Source organism: Chlorocebus sabaeus, chromosome 2, assembly GCF_047675955.1.
Source record: "Chlorocebus sabaeus isolate Y175 chromosome 2, mChlSab1.0.hap1, whole genome shotgun sequence".
In the NCBI taxonomy this organism is placed as follows: Eukaryota; Metazoa; Chordata; class Mammalia; order Primates; family Cercopithecidae; genus Chlorocebus; species Chlorocebus sabaeus.
The window spans coordinates 64,721,568-64,738,643 of NC_132905.1; the positions used below are offsets into that span (position 1 = coordinate 64,721,568).

At 42.2% G+C, this 17,076-nt stretch overlaps 1 protein-coding gene across 4 annotated transcripts in view; it reads right to left on the bottom strand.

The window, feature by feature from the left end:
• Nucleotides 1-17,076, bottom strand: part of SYNDIG1 (synapse differentiation inducing 1) — a 195,665-nt gene that overhangs the window by 57,795 nt on the left and 120,794 nt on the right. The window lies entirely within an intron of this gene.

The following is a 17,076-nucleotide window of genomic DNA, read 5'->3' on the forward strand; positions in this document are numbered from 1 at the left end:
CTCTACTGTGAATGTGGCCCATGGTGACTGTCTCGCTCTTGAGGAGAAAAAGTCACAGCCAGGCAGCAAGAGGGGCGAACATTCATCATGGGCCAAGGCTCTTCCTAGCCCTACTTTCCACTCCAGCAGCCCGGGTGAATCAGGCATTGAGGACAACCCTTTGGCCAGAACCATGGTGCCCAACTGGGACTCTCATCAGCCCGAAAGAAGTGGAGTTTTCTTTCTTTTCTTTTCCTTTTTTTTTTTTTTAGATGGAGTCTGGCTATCTCCCAGGCTGGAGTGCAGTGGCACAATCTCAGCTCACTCCAAGCTCTGCCTCCCGGGTTCATGCCATTCTCCTGCCTCAGCCTCCCGAGTAGCTGGGACTATAGGCGCCTGCCACCATGCATGGGTAATTTTTATTTTTTTTGTATTTTTAGTAGAGACGGGGTTTCACTTTGTTAGCCAGGATGGTCTCGATCTCCTGACCTTGTGATCCACCTGCCTCGGCCTCCCAAAGTGCTGGGATTACAGGCGTGAGCCACCGTGCCCGGCCTTGGTTTTTTTTTTTTTTTTGAGACAGAGTCTTGCTCTGTTGCTCAGGATGGAGTGCAGTGGCGTGATCGTGGCTTATTGCAACCTCTGCCTCCTGAGTTCAAGCAATTCTCCTGCCTCAGCCCCCACTAGTAGCTGCAATTACAGGTGCATGCCACCACACCCAGCTAATTTTTATATTTTTGGTAGAGATAGGGTTTCGCCATGTTGGCCAGGCTGGTCTCAAACTTCTGACCTCAGGTGATTCAACTGCCTCAGTCTCCCGGAGTGCTGGGATTACAGGCATGAGCCACAGTGCCCAGCCAAGGTGGAGTTTTCAAAAAGAACTTTCACCAGGTCATCAGTGGCAGACAAAGCCCAAATGAGTGGAAAGAAAGAGGTTCGTTCATATAACACATGATTCTTGCAAAGTCCTTATTTCAAACTCCCTATTGACAGTACTGCCTACACTGCCCAGGGCAGCTTCAAAACAAAGATCCCAGAATCATCCTCCAAACACTGCTTCTTCTCCTGCTCGTCTGTGTCCACTTTCCGAGTCAGCATCCAGGGGAAAGCATTCTGACGAACACAGGAGTACACGGTCTTCTGCTGACTACAATCCTCTTGCTTGGCAGCCCCTGGCACCCGCTGATCCTGCATGCTCCCCTACGTCACCCCAGGGGTGGGCATGTGTGCTGTGCTCTGCCTACCTGTAGCACAGGGGCTAAACTCCGGATCTCTACTTTCAGAAAACCCTTACAGTAAGGATTAACTGGGCTACAGTAAGTTTCCTAAATCTACTCAAGGTAGTATCCAGATGGACATTTCTTATTCAGATTTGTTCTCTTTTTCTAGTAACTTTTTCAATAATATAATAGTCAATTATATAATAACCCAAGGTTTTACCTTAAAATGCAATTCGTGCTTTTGATTTAGCATGAGGGCAACAGAACCTAAGATTTGAGGACAAAGTGAAATCTGGGGTAGTTGTCTGCTAGATATCTATTAGAATTCAGTGAAATAGTTTCCCAGAGACAATTGTTCATGAGTTGTCACTCACGGCAAGAGGGGTCAGTCCTCAACCATCAGCTATTTAGGAGGCAGGGACATTCCAGTAACCACAGCCTCATAGCCACATCCCCTGACACAGGTGGAGCTCCGAGACCTGGCTTGAGGCCATCTGAGGACAGCACTGGCTGCCCACATGGCTGTGCTGGAGACACTTGTAATGATGCTCCAGTACCTCTGAGATCAGCCAGCACATTGTTGGATTGTCCCAGCCTCTGTCCAGGTTGGCCTGGCAGTCACAGAAATGGCCACAGATAGTGACCAGAAGCCAAGGGACACCACACAAAACCATAATTCTGTAGGACCTGCACAGAAGACCTCAATCTTAAAAGAGATGCAAAAGAAACGTGTGAACAGCTTTGCTGTTGGAGGCATGCTAAATTCTAAAAGCTTCAGGTACATCATTTAAAGAAAAATGATCACATGTGGGAAATGTAATTGGAGATAAGCCCTGAGTCCAAAAGGAAGAGTGCACAGCTTGCATTGTAATGCATTGTGATGTCAACCCTGGATCCCACACATCACAGGTTTGCAGACTCTGCCCTTGGACAATCAGCATGCATATTTTCTCTGCTACAGACAAATAATCACAAAATCAAGATGCTAATTACCAAGACAATGCATCACCTATCAGTGGAAAAAAACATCTATCCAATCCACTACAAGGAGCAAAGCAGACATGATGTATTTGTTCATTTGTACATCAAAACAAGTTAAAATCAGTAACTAACTGCAGCATGGATTCCAGAGGAAAAAAATAGATAAGAAACCCGATTTGTCTTGGCTGCACCAGATCATTAATATTTATATGGAATTCTTTAAATCCAGAAGTTGCAAAACAGCTCTCAGAAGCTACAATCAGCATATTAAATACGCATACTGAGACAGAGATACAGACTGGGGGAGGGAGAGAGAGAGGAAAGATGCCACTTGACTGCTTAACTGCCCTCACACATTTCCCTGATACAAGTTAAAATAAACCCATGCAGTAATATTGGAGCCATCCTCTAGCAATGTTTTTCAATGCATTTGTCTGCAAAGCCAATGTTATACTTGTGTCTGGCTGGGCTCTTATAGCCCTCATTGCAACCTTCGTTTACATGTCACTCACCCAGGGAAGCAGATGTGGGCCCACTGCAAACTCTTCCCACCCATCTGTCCCTGGGTAGCATTTTCTTTCTGTGTGGCTCCATCACTTCTGCTTGGTTGAGACGCCCTTTGTCAGGACTTTCTCCTGGACCCCAGCACAGGTTTCATGTCTTTACCCAGCTGCCCCCCGACTACCTGCCCATGACCTTGGATGCCCTGCGACTCTCAAGGGAAAACTTGGCTCTTGTGCTGATTCTGAATCTACCAGAGCCTAACAGACACATTCATTAGATGGGATTCAATTTACTTTAAATTTGGGGACGTTAAAAAATAAGGAACTTAAGGATAAAAGTGGAATCTGGCGGGGTGCATGGAACATTATCCCAGAGTCACTGGAAAGGAGTCCCGATCCAGACCTCAAGAGAGGATTCTTGGACCTCATGCCAGAAAGAATTCGAGGTGGGTCCACAGAGTAAAGTGAAAGCAAGTTTATTAAGAAAGTAAAGGAATAAAAGAATGGCTACTCCACAGGCAGAGCAGCCCCAAGGGAGGGCTGCTGGTTGGCTCTTTTTATGCTTATTTCTTGGTTATATGCTAAACAAAGGGTGGATTTTTCATGATTTTTCTGGGAAAAGGGTGAGCAATTCCCAGAACTGAGGGTCCCCCCACCTTTTTGGACTACATAGGGTAACTTCCTGACATTGCCATGGCATTGTAAACTGTCATGGTGCCAGTGGGAGTGTCTTTTAGCATATAATGAGCAATGAGGAAGACCAGAGGTCACTTTCATTGCTATCTTGGTTTTGGTGGGTTTTGGCTGGGTTCTTTACTGCATCCATTTATCAGCAAGGTCTTTATGACCTGTATCTTGTGCCAACCTCCTGTCTCATCCTGTGACTTAGAATGCCTAACCTGGGAATGCAGCCCAGCAGGTCTCAGCGATACCTTAACCAGCCCCTGTTCAAGATGGAATCACTCTGGTTCAAATGCCTCTGACACCCACACTTATGCATGATTATGAACAGCACCATCGAGGTGTGGAATCCGTGGAGCTCCAGTTCCACACAATGCACATGTTCTAAGCATACAACTTTGAAAAAAAAAAAAAAAGAAGAAGAATAGACATTTCAAAAGAGGTCTGCCTTTGTGACAGGGTTTAGAGAGAACATGAAAATGTTGTTCACTTTGGTAAGATAAATGATTAGAAAGATGGATAGGTGACAGCTTCTGAGAACACCCGGGGCATTTTGTTTCAGACGTTTGGGGAAGTCCCAGTTCATTTATTGTGTCAGGCAAAGGTTGACTGCGACTGTGCTCCTGGTTGGGGGCAATTGAAGGGAGGAGAACGAACTCCCCTGGCCTTCCTCCAGATATTCTTCTCCCCATCTGTCTGTAGGAGCAGGTATCCACTGTGACCCCACAGTGCCTGACGAATATCTCTGCTCATTTCCTTGTGAAGAAAATTCTTCTGGCCTAAGGATGGGTTGTTTTCCAAACACACCGTTTCTTTTTTTTTTTTTTTTTTTTTTTGAGACAGAGTCTCGCTCTGTCGCCCAGGCTGGAGTGCAGTGGCGGGATCTCTACTCACTGCAAGCTCCGCCTCCCGGGTTCATGCCATTCTCCTGCCTCAGCCTCTCGTGTGGCTGGGACTACAGGCGCCTGCCACCGCGCCTGGCTAATTTTTGTATTTTTAGTAGAGACGGGGTTTCACCGTGTTAGTCAGGATGGTCTCGATCTCCTGACCTCTTGATCCGCCCATCTCGGCCTCCCAAAGTGCTGGAATTACAGGCGTGAGCCACCGCGCCCGGCCCAAACACACCGTTTCTATACGCTGCTTTCTGACAACTCCTCCTGATGGTCTACTCCATTCTCAATGCAATGCTTCCTCGCTGAGAATGCCCTGTCAGTGGACAGACCCTGCTTTGCACTTAGGGCTTTTGGCCCTCCACTGCCATCCCAGGCCTGTGTCCAGATCTCCCTTCTGCTGCATACAGCTGAAGTCCTGTGATTTACTTCCTCCCTGAGGCCGTGTCCTACTCAGGGCACCTCTGTCATTATTGTGTCCATCTACCATGCCGGAACAAGCCAGAACGACCAGGGAATTAACACCTCTTGTGAACAGCTCTCATCTATGGGCACCTCCAGCCCTCACCTCCCTGCTCAGTGGCAGAGCTTGGAAGACTAGGAATGAAGCTTCCCCAAGAAGTCCCCAGGAGTTAGGGAAACTTGTCTACAGTCCTGCCAAAGGCATGTGCTCATAGGATTTGGCAGCATGATTTGATCTTAGCCACCAGTGGCTCTTTGTAGCATTTAAATAAAGATTGTTTCTTCATTTGCATTGGAGTGAGCTGTATGGGCTTCTTCCCATGTCCTTACACTCCTCATTAGCCTTGATAGCATTGTGTTGGTTACTCATGCAGTGCAAAGAGCCAGTTCGAATTTCAGTTAGCACCAGAAGAAATGGGAATTCAAGTGACAGATAATCTAGGTCCATAAACCAAGCTTCCAATTTTGTAATCAACAATATTGCTGTTATAAAAAATAATATATTATCTGTACAAACAACTAAGGCAGCAGAAATGTAGATTTCTGCTTCTAATAATGCCAGACTGGTAACCCTTCTACAGAAGACAGCTAAAAAACATTAAAGAAACATCAAAGAAAATATTTTGTAAAGCATTAAAGAGATAAGATGAGGGATTATCCGGTCAAGACCAGAAAGAGGACAATAATTCAGAATGGTGGACCAGTCATATGAGGACACATATGCCCTAGGGATGTTTGCTGACCATAAGAGGTGTCTGAGAGGGTGAGTTTTGGGTTACTTTGTGAGATGGTGGGAATCCAAGTTGGGGTTCAGAGCCCAGCAAAGAGGGAGATCCTGTAAACCAGTCATAGGATGGAGCACCAAAGAGCTAAGCTGTGGGAGACAAAGTGAAATGAAAGTACACCAGCACCTCATGGGCTACAGCCCAGCTCTGCTTCACCTCAGAGCTTGAGTGTGGACTAAGATGGTCTTGAATTTTTTGTGCCCTATGTCCTGGAAAAAAGCAAAGAAATAACCTATCTGAAGAAAGGTGTCATCTTCCTAATCTTCAAAATATTACTATGAATACTTTGTCAAAAATAATGAGCAGCATAAAATCAGTAACATCTGAGAAAATATACCATGAGTGAAGAACAAGGAAAAACAACAAACATCCAGACTCACAGGTATCATAATGATCAGGCATAGACTAAAATACCTCTGCTTACTATGTTCCAGGAAATAAAACAAAACTTGGAAGTGTTGGCAGGTGACTGAAACATACAAGAAGGGTTGTAGGTGACCTGAAAAAGAAGACACATGGGAATTATAGAACTGGAAAATAATAAAAAAAAAAAAGTATTATAACTCAGCAAATGGGTTTGGTAGGAGTTGAGACACAACTACAGAGGAAACTGTGGAGCAGAATTCTATACCCAATGAACATACCTGCAAGAATAAATGTGGTAAAAAGACATTTCCAACGACATAAAACAGAGAGTGTTTACCAGAAGAAAAGTCATTCTAAAGGTAATTCTAAAGGATGTTCTCTAGGCAGAAGGGTATCACTCAAGCTGGACAATAAAAAATTTAGGAAGAAATGAGGAGCAAAGTAGTGGAATATAAGGATTTCTACAGTTAAACATCACCAGTGTAAAACAATAACATTGTCATTTTCAAGTATTTCTTTCTGTCTGTCCATCCATCCCTAGAAAAGATAATCTTCTCTTTAGTTCTTAAAGTCCAAATTCATATTTTAAAAATATTATTAAAATTGATTTTTTTGATGAAACTGACAAAATCCTAGAAAAATATAACTTGCCATAACTGATACGAGAAACAACAGAAAGCCTAATCAGAGATATCAATATTAAAGAAAGTAAATCACTAATTTAAAATCTTCCTATGATGAGAAGTCCAGGCTCAAAGAGCTTCACCAATGACTGCCACTAAAGATTTGAAAAATAGTTAATTTCAGTTTTAAATAAATGTTCAGAGAACAGAAAAAGGGAACTCTTCACAACTGGAGTAACATTGATATCAAAACTTAATGAAATTACCACAAAGGATAATACACATCAATCTCTCTCATGAACAGAAACACAAAAACGTTAAGCAAAACAGAAGCAAAAAATTCAGCAACATATACAAATTATGATCAATTAGGGTTTATTTTAGGAATGCAAGGTTGGTTTAACATTTCAAATCAGTCAATGTAATTTATATTAATAGATTAAAGGAAAATATTCACATAATTGTTTTTCATTTGCACAAAATGCTTTTGGTAAATCCAACATCCATTAATGATTTAAAAATGAGTTATCTAAAGATCTTACTTAACAGTGAAATGTTGGAAATTTTTCTGTTGAGACCAGAGACAAGATAAGAGTGCCACTCAGATGCAATGTGGCTTTTGCAAGTACAGTAAGGAAAGATGAAGACATGGGCTGGGCGTGGAGGCTCACATCTGTAATCCCAGTACTTTGGGAGGCCAAGGCAGGCAGATAGCCTGAGGTCAGGAGTTCAAGACTAGCCTGGCCAACATGGTGAAACCCTGTCTCTAAGAATATAAAAATTAGTTGGTTGTGGTGGCGGGCACCTGTAATCCCAGCTACTCAGGAGGCTGAGATAGGAGAATTGCTTGAACCTGGGAGGCGGAGGTTGCAGTGAGCCGAGATCATGCCATTGCACCATTGCACTCTGGTCTAGGTGACAAGAGCAAAACTCCATCTCAAAAAAAGTAAAAAATAAAAAATAAAAAAAAGAAAGAAAGATGAAGACATGAAGGTTGAGGAACTCAATCTTAGGTGGTAAAATAATAAAAATGTGTAAGAAAAGTGTGTCCTGTGGAGGTTATTCCAGTGGTCACTGGGAGGGGAGGAAGGAGAGTGGTAAGGAGGAAGGATGGCTGGAAGGTGCCAGTCCTTCTACCCTGGGGGTCCCAGGGACATTCCTGACCTGGGTGATGGTGACTTGGCCACTTGCTTTAAAATAATTTGTTAAGCTATACAATTATGCTTCCATTCTGACTGTTATTTTCAAACGAGGAAAGGTTTGACAATCCCATTCACATTAACGGTGCTAAAACAAAAAAATAAATAAACACAAAGACACAGCAGGAAGGAAGAGAAAAACCAACCATTGCCTACAGATGGAGTGATTTTCTTCCAGTCGCTTTTTCTTTTTCCTAACTTTCAAAAATGTGTAATAATATATTGCCTATGTGGAAAGCTCAATTTTTTTGTGATGAAGACATATGAAATAAATCACTTGATTCTTCTGACAAATGACTGTATACTGTAGTGTAACTTTAAAAAAAAATTGTACAAATGTATGAGATACCTGTGAAATTGTGTTAGATGTATACAATGTGTAGTGATCAAGTCAGGGTATTTAAGGTGTCATCTTCTGAATATAATACAGTTTTGTTTAACTATAGTCACCCTACACTGTTATCAACCACTGAATGCATTCCTTTCACCTAACTGTACATTTGTACCCTGTAACCCACCTCTCTTCATCCTCCTCCAGCTACTCACCCTTCCCAGTCTCTGTTATCTATCTTTCCACTCTCTGCCTCCTTGTGATCAGACTTTTTAGTTATGTTTATAAGTGAGAGCAGGTAGTATTTGCCTTTTTGTGCCCAAATAATCTCCAGTTCCATCCATGATGCTGAAAATGGCATTATTCCATTCTTTGTTATGGCCAAATCATATTCCATTGTGTATCTATACCACATTTTCTTTATCCGTTTGTCCACTGATGGGCACTTGAGTTGATTCCATATTTTTGCCATTGTGAACAGTGCTTCAATAACTATGAGAGTGTAGGTATTTATTTGATATAATTATTTCTTTTTCTTTGGGTAGATACCCAGTAGTGGGATTGCTAGGTCAAAGGTATTCTATTTTTAATTTTTTGAGAAATCTCCATACTGCTTTCTATAGTGGTTGTACTAGTTTGCATTCTTACCAACAGTGTGTAAGAGTTCCCATTTCTCTGCATACTTAGCAACATCTGTTATTTTGCCTTTTTAATAATAGCCATTCTGACTGGGGTAAGATGATGACATCTCATTGTGATTTTTATTTGCATTTTTCTGATGATTAGTGGTGTTCAGCATTTTTTCATACATCTGTTAGCCGTTTGCCTTATTTTGAGAAATCTATACAAATCCTTTGCCCACTTTTTAATGGGATTATTTGTAGCATTTTCTTCCTGTTGTTTGAATTTTTTGTATATTCTGGATATTATCCCTTGTGAGATGTACAGTTTGCAAATATTTCTTCCATTTTGCAAGCTATCGATTATTTCTTTTGCTGTGCAGAAGCTTTTTTGTTTAATTAAGTCCTGTTTGTCTATTTTTGTTTTGGTTGCCAGTGCATTTGAGGTCTTAGCTATTAAATTTTCGCCTAGACCAACATCTAGGAGAGATTTCCCTAGGTTTTCGTTAGTAGTTTTATAGTTTTTGGTCTTATGTTTAAGTATTAAACTCATTGTGAGTTGATTTTAGCATATGATGAAAGATAAAGGTCTACATAGTGTATACTTTAAAATCACAAAACTAACCCTTTGTTGATGGGATAAGTGGAGAATAACTGATAAGACATAATTAAAAAATGTTTCCATGGGAAAAGTAGTAAACCAAAACCAAGCAGTGTTAAACTGAAAAGCAAATGAGGTCATGAATGAGATTGGACTAGAATCTGTAGGAGCCAATCCTGAGCACCTAGAGGTGCTTGTGGATTTCCTCACAGTTTCACCCACTGTGGGCCCCAGTCCTGTCGTGCAGCCAACCTGCTGTGTGATCCTGAACACCTTAAACAACCTTGCTGGGCGCTAACTTCCTCACTTGCTAGGTACAATAGAATGTGCCTATTTCAGGATTCTCTTGAAGATGAAATAAAAGTCACTGTAAACTTGCTGTGAAACAGTGGCTCTGGGTATATCGGAAAGATTTTAAAACAGTACAGACCCTGATTTGTACAGACCTAGATTCCAATGTGTAAAATTTATCATCTGTAAAATGGTGATAATACTAGTATTAATTTTATGGGGCTGCTGTGGGAATTAGGTGCAATTGTGCATCTAAAGCACTTTGCCCTTGCTGCCATTCTTGTTTCGTGAGTGCGTGGCAGCAAGCCCTCCACTCCATACCCTGCACAGTGCCTGTCTGCAGCAGCACAGTTCTTGGCTCAACAGAGAACTGGAACTATGGCCAGGGAAGATTTGCTGTTGACACCCAAGGAGGTCCCTGCTGTACTCAAAACAGGGCTATCCTGGTGAGAATTACCCTCTTTAATGTGGGTTTGAATTTGGCTAACACAGGTTGCACTCTGAAAAACGGATTGATGTCAGCTTATTACATAACCCAAATTGTCATTTGATGTGAGGTGGTGTGGACCAGAATGCACCTCTATGCTGCAGTTTTGACCTCCTTGAGTCCTAGGAGGAAAGGCAGTCTTCTATGCTTTCTGCATCCTCAATCTCCCTCAGTCCCTTTCAGATTGATTCATTGGCCATCGACTGGACACCTGCCATGTTCGCATGTTAAGTCTCATTGGATTCAATGGATATCACTGGTCACAAAGCATTCGCCTTGCTCAGGCATTTGCAGCCTGTGCAGATGGTAAAGGGGGGCACAACTTTTGCTGCTGGGACACAAAGAGCCTCTGAATGCTGAGGAGGGGGAAATGTAGTACCCTGGGTGTGCTGGGCACCAAAAGCTGTGGAGGGGCTAAGGTGCTCCTCTGATTCTTGCATGCTGAGGTGACTCTCAGTTGGTATTTTGCTTCCAGAGGGAGAAATATCAGACTCACCTCCTGTGTCTCAGTGTCCCTCAGCCTTGCTGTCTCTCAGGCTCACAAATTGCTTGCTATACCCTGGCCTTTCCAATGGCTAACTTTATGCAGGCCACATCAGTCCACTGCCTGGGGTCTCTGGCTCTTCCCACCACCACCAGCTTGATGAACTCCAGCCCAGGCTCCCAGATTCTGGCCTCCACAGCAACTCTGGAGGAAGCACGGTCTGGAACTTGTTAGTGTAGGGAGGTTCATTCCCAGTGGGGCAGACTTTAACACTGGGAGCTACACTGCTACTTCCCTCTCCAGTTGCCCTCTGCTGTCTCAGTAAAGCCTACCCAGAGATCTGCTAAGAAGCAGAGGCCAGAGGGGAAGGCACTACCCTATGTTGCCCCACCTCCTTCCACACCTCCTTTCCATTTCCCTCATGTTCACTGGTCTGGAATTGCACTTCCAGATAAGGCCACAGAACTCCAACCTTGCTGCAGGTTCTGTGTTCTAGGGAGCCCAGTTGAGTTGATGGACTCAGCTATTTCTGTCCAAGGCTCACCACACTGAGTGCATCACATAGCTGTCATGTTAGGGATCTCAGAGCCTCCAGGAAACACAGTGGCCAGAATTCCAGCCCTGATCCACCACAGACTCACCCAGTGGGTCTGTGTAAATGCAGCTACCTCCCAGCCTTAGCATCCCTTCCAGAACAAGGAAACAAGTGGAAGAAATGCTGTACTCTTTAACATCTTTAACTCTTTGGAAAAGAGACACAAGATGGGATAAGGCAGCCAATGGGGAAACAAACTGTGTCCTGAAATTAATTAGAGCAGGAACAAGGGAAAGTACACACAGCCATTTCCATAGCACAAAGCCAGAATCTCTTCTGCACTCTCTATTTCTTCCCTCCCAAACTGCACTTTTATGTGCAGACAAATGGACAATGGACATCCGTTATCTGTCTCCTGGGAAGAGGTGCTGGGACAGTTCTTCCAAATGTGTTCTGGAAGAGGACCATGGAAAAGGACACGAGGTGAAAGAAGGAGGAGGGAATTCAAAGAGAAATCTGTTCATGGACTCCCAGTGGAGGACAGGGTCAGACGGCCTCCAGCACACCCAGGGTACTGCATTTCCCACTCCTCAGCACTCAGAGGCTCTTTGTGTCCCAGCAGCAAGGGTTGTGCCCCCTTTTACCATCTGCACAGGCTGCAAATGCCTGAGCAAGGAGGATGCTTTGTGACCAGTGATATCCATTGAATCCAATGAGACTAAACATGTGAACATGGCAGGTGTCCAGTCGATGGCCAATGAATCAATCTGAAAAAGACTGGGGGAGATTGAGGATGCAGAGCTTATATGTCCCGGCACTGACTGCTCAAGAATTCTGAGTGCAGGGGAAGGGCTCCAAGTGGGGTGAGGATGAGAAACAACCTGTTGGTAAAACACCATGAGTGAGGAGTGTAAGAAAAGGTTTGGAGGCCAGGCCCGGTGGCTCACACCTGTAATTCCAGCAGTTTGGGAGGCCGAGGCGGTCAGATCACTTGAGGTCAGGAGTTCGAGACTAGCCTAGCCAACATAGCGAAACTCTCTCTCTACTAAAAATACAAAAATTAGCCAGGCATGGTGGCGGGCGCCTGTAGTCCCAGCTACTTGGGAGGCCGAGACAATAGAATTGCTTGAACCCGGGAGATGGAGGTTGCAGTGAGCCGAGATTGTGCCACTGTATTCCAGCCTGGGTGACAGAGTGAGACTCCATCTCAAAAGAAAAAAAAGTTTAGAGATTTCACATTTAATTATCTCTTAAATGAGTAATTGGCAAAATAAACACATAAATACACATTAAAAATCGGAATTGTTTTTAAAAAATCAATCTAAAGAAAATCACTCAAAACCATACACTTATATGGAAATTAAGCAATCTGCTCCTGAATGACTTTTGGGTAAACAATAAAATTAGGGCAGAAATCAAGGAATTCTTTGAAACTAATGAGAACAAAGATACAATATATTGGAATCTCTGCGACACAGCTAAAGCAGTGGGAGGCTTCCCCCACCTAAAGAGGGAAGCTTATAGTGATAAATGCCCACATCAAAAAGTTAGATCTCAAGTTAACAACTTAACATTACACCTAGAAGAACTAGAGAAACAAGAGCACACCAACCCCAAAGCTAACAGAAGACAAGAAGTAAGCAGAATCAGAGGTGAACTGAAGAAAACTGAGGAGTGAAAAACCATACAAGAGATGAACAAATCCAGAAGTTCGTTCTTTGAAAGAATAAATAAGCTTGATAGACAACTAGCTAGACTAATGAAGAAGAAAAGAGAGAAGATCCAAATAAACACAATCATAAATACAAAAACCCTCAGAGACTACCACGAACACTTCTATGCACACCATCTGCAACACTTAGAAGAAATGGATACATTTCTGGAAACACAACATCTCCCAAGATTGAACCAGGAAGAAATTGAACACCTGAAAAGGCCAATAATAAGTTCCAAAATTGAATCAGAAATAGAAAGCCTACCAACCAGAAAAAGCCCAGGACCACATGGCTTCACGGCCGAATTCCACCAGATGTATAAAGAAGAGCTGGTATCATTCCTACTGAAACTATTTCAAAAAAGTTGAGGAGGAGGGACTTCTACTTAACACATCCTATGAGATCAGTATCATCCTGATACCAAAACCTGGCAAAGACTTAACAGAAAAAGAAAACTTCAGATCAATATACTAAACAAACATAGATGTAAAAATTTTCAGCAAAAACCAGAAGCACATCAAAAAGCTAATCCACCACAATCAAGTGGGTTTTATCCCTGGGATGCAAGGTTGGTTCAACATATGCAAACAAATAAATGTAATTCATTACATAAAGAGAAATAAAAACCAAAACCACATGATCATCTCAATAGATGCAGAAAAGGCTTTTGATAAAATTCAGCATCCTTTCATGTTAAAAACCATTAATAAACTAGGCATTGAAGGAGTATACTCAAAATAATAAGAGCCATTTATCACAAACCCAAAGCCAATTTCATACTGAATGGCAAAAGTTGGAAGCAATCCCTTTGAGAACTGGAACAAGACAAGGACGTCCACTCTCACCACTCCTGTTCAACAAAGTACTGGACGTCCTAGCCAGAACAATCAGTCAAGAGAAAGAAATAAAAGGCATCCAAATATAAAGAGAAGTGAAACTATCTCTGTTGGCAGATCATATGATTCTATACCTAGAAAACCCCATAGTTTCTACCCAAAAGCTCCTAGATCTGATAAACAACTTCAGCAAAGTTGTGCAAAAATCAGTAGCATTCCTATATATCAACAACACCCAAGATTCACGAAAGCAATTCCATTCACAATAGCCACAAATGGAATAAAATACTTAGCAATACAGCTAACAGGGAGGTGAAAGATCTCTACAATGAGAATTATAAAATGCTGCTCAAAGAAATCAGAGATGACACAATCAACCACAAAAATATTTCCTGCTCATGGATAGGAAGAATCAATACTGTTAAAATGGCTATACTCCCTAAAGCACTTGAAGATCTAGTGCTATTCCTGTCAAGTTACCAATGACATTTTTCACAGAATCAGAAAAAAGTTATTTTATAACTCATGTGGAACCAAAAAAGAGCTCAAATAGCCAAGGCAATCCTAAGTGGAAAGAATAAAGCTGGAGGCATCATGTTACCTGACTTCAAACCATATTAGAAGGCTATAATAACCAAAACAGCATGGTACTAGCACAAAAACAGCCATATAGACCAATGAAACAGAATAGAGAACCCAGAAATAAAGCCATACACCTGATCTTTGACAAAGTCAACAACAACAAGCAATGGAAGAAGAACTCGCTATTCAATAAATGGTGATAGGATAACTGGCTAGCCATATGCAGAAAGTTGAAGCTGTATCCCTTCCTTACACTGTATACACAAATGAATTCAAGATGGAGTAAAGACTGAAATGTGAAATCTACAATTATAAAAACCCTGGAAGATAACCTAGGAAATAGTATCCTGTACATAGGCCTTGGCAAAGATTTCACAGTGCAGACATGAAAAGCAATAGAAACAAAACCAAAAACTGATAAACTGTACCGATTAAACTAAAGAGCTTCTGCACAGCAAAAGAAATGTTCAACAGAGTAAACAAAAAACCTATGGAATAGGAGAAAATATTTGCAAACTATTCATCCAACAAAGGTCTAATATCCAGAATCCATAAAGAACTTAAACAAATTAACAAGCAAGGAAGAACCCCATTAAAAACTGGGAAAAGAACACGACAGATTTTTTTCAAAAGAAAACATACACGCAGCCAACAACCATAGGAAAAAAATGTTCAACATCACTAATCATTAGAGAAATACGAATCAAAAGCACAATGAGAAACTCTCATACAGTCAAAACGGCTATTATTAAAATGTCAAAAAATAACAGATGCTAGCAAGGTTGTGGAGAAAACGGAAGGCTTTTACATTGCTGGTGGTAGTGTAAAGTAGTTCAGCCATTTTGGAAAGCAATGTGGCAATTTCTCAAATAACTTAAAAGAGAATTACCATTTGACTCAGCAATCCCATCACTGGGTATATACCCAAAGGAATATAAATCATTCTACTATAAAGACATATGTGTGCATATGTTCATCATAGCACTATTCCCAATAGCAAAGACATGGAACCAACTAAATGCCTGTGAGTGGTAGACTGGATAAAGAAAATGTGGTACATATATACCATGAAATACTACATAGCTACAAACAAAAGGAGATCATGTCCTTTGCAGCAACATGGATGGAGCTGGAGGCCATAATCCTAAATGAACTGACACAGAAACAGAAAACCAGATATTGCATGTTCTGATTTACAAGTGGAACCTAAACATTGAGAACACATGAACACAAAGAAAAGGAACAACAGACAATGGGGCCGACTTGAGGAAGGAGGGTAGGAGGAGGGAGAGGATCCAAAAATTACCTATCAGGTATTTACCTGGGTGATGTTTATTACCTGGGTGATGAAATAATCTGTACATCAAACTCCCATGACACGCAATTGACCTATGTAACAAACCTCCATATGTACCCTTTAACTTTAAAGAAAGACAAACCGAGTTTTTCCAGCAGCAGCAGGGGGCCAGAGGTGTGGACAAGGAGCTGAAGTCCTCAGGATTTCCTGATTTCTCCCTACTTTCAGATGATCTTACTGACCTCAACTTTTTCCCTGGGCAAATCAGCTTGTTCTTTCCATATTAAAAAACTGGGGGCCACCGAGTGGTGGCTCACACCTGTAATCTCAGCACTTTGGGAGGCTGAAGCAGGAGAATCATTTGAGCCCAGGAGTTTGAGACCAGCCTGGAAAACAAAGAGAGATCCCCATCTCTACAAAACACTAAAATTAGCCTGGTGTGGTGGAAGGCACCTGTATTCCCAGCTACTTGGGAGGCTGAGGTGTGAGGATAGCTTGAGTTCAGGAGGCTGAGAATGCAGTGAGCCATGATCGTACCACTGCACTCCAGCCTGGCCAGCAGAGTGATACCCTGTCTCAAAAATTAAATAATTGATTTAAAAAACCTAGTAAGTGGGGACAAATCTTCCAAGTCTGATTATGATGGCCCTGTTGATTAGTTCATCAACAACCCGGCAGCTCAAGAACACAACTAAGAAAGCAAATTGCAACTACTGGCATTGTTTGGATCTCTGGGAGGAACACATGTCCCCACACTCTCTAAGCAATGTCTTGACGGTGGTTACAGGAAGGTTTAGGCTCTTTCTGGGAAATTGACAGAAAACATTGCATCCTACACACCAGCCATGAATAATTAGAATTAATATCCAGAGTAAGATTGAGAAGGGAAACACTTAATTCCTGTTGGAACGATGATGGTGTCGTGTCCCTTAATGTCCTACAAGGCTTACTTGAGTGATAAGTTTTCATACCCAAATCCCGCAATTGTTCCCTCCACCTTTGCAGAATTTGCAGAGCATCTTATTCAGAGGAGAAAGAACAGCCTGTACTTGACTTATATTTCTACTCTGCTGGAGAGCATCAAATTCAAGAGAAAAAATAAGTACATTTAGTACATATCATTACCCAAGATTGCTTGGTTCTCTCCCATAATTTAATATAATCCAGTTTTAATGGAGTCAGAGGGAGAAGGACAGACATATCCCCGGGACCTATAAGCAGGGCTGCTATTTTACTGAAGACAAGAGGCAAGGATATCAGACTTCTATAACTCTTCCCTATGTGGGTATTTGCAATGTTAAAAGCAAGACTGATTTCCTCTAACACTTGGGCAGTATTGGGTGGAATCTGTCACTAAGTACAGTAATCACTGATCACTGACCCAGAAGCGGGCAATGATGGTGGGGGCACCGAATCCTGGCTCTATCCTTGGAAGCGTGACCTGGGAACAGGTATATGACTCTCATAGCCTAACGCCTCATGTGTATCTGCCCCAAGAGGTGTGTGATGTCATGTATGCACAAGGTGCTTGGTGCAAAAGGGGGTTTTTTGTTGCTCCCCTAACTGTCCCCTCATTCTCCTTCCCACCGTATTTCACAACATCTATTT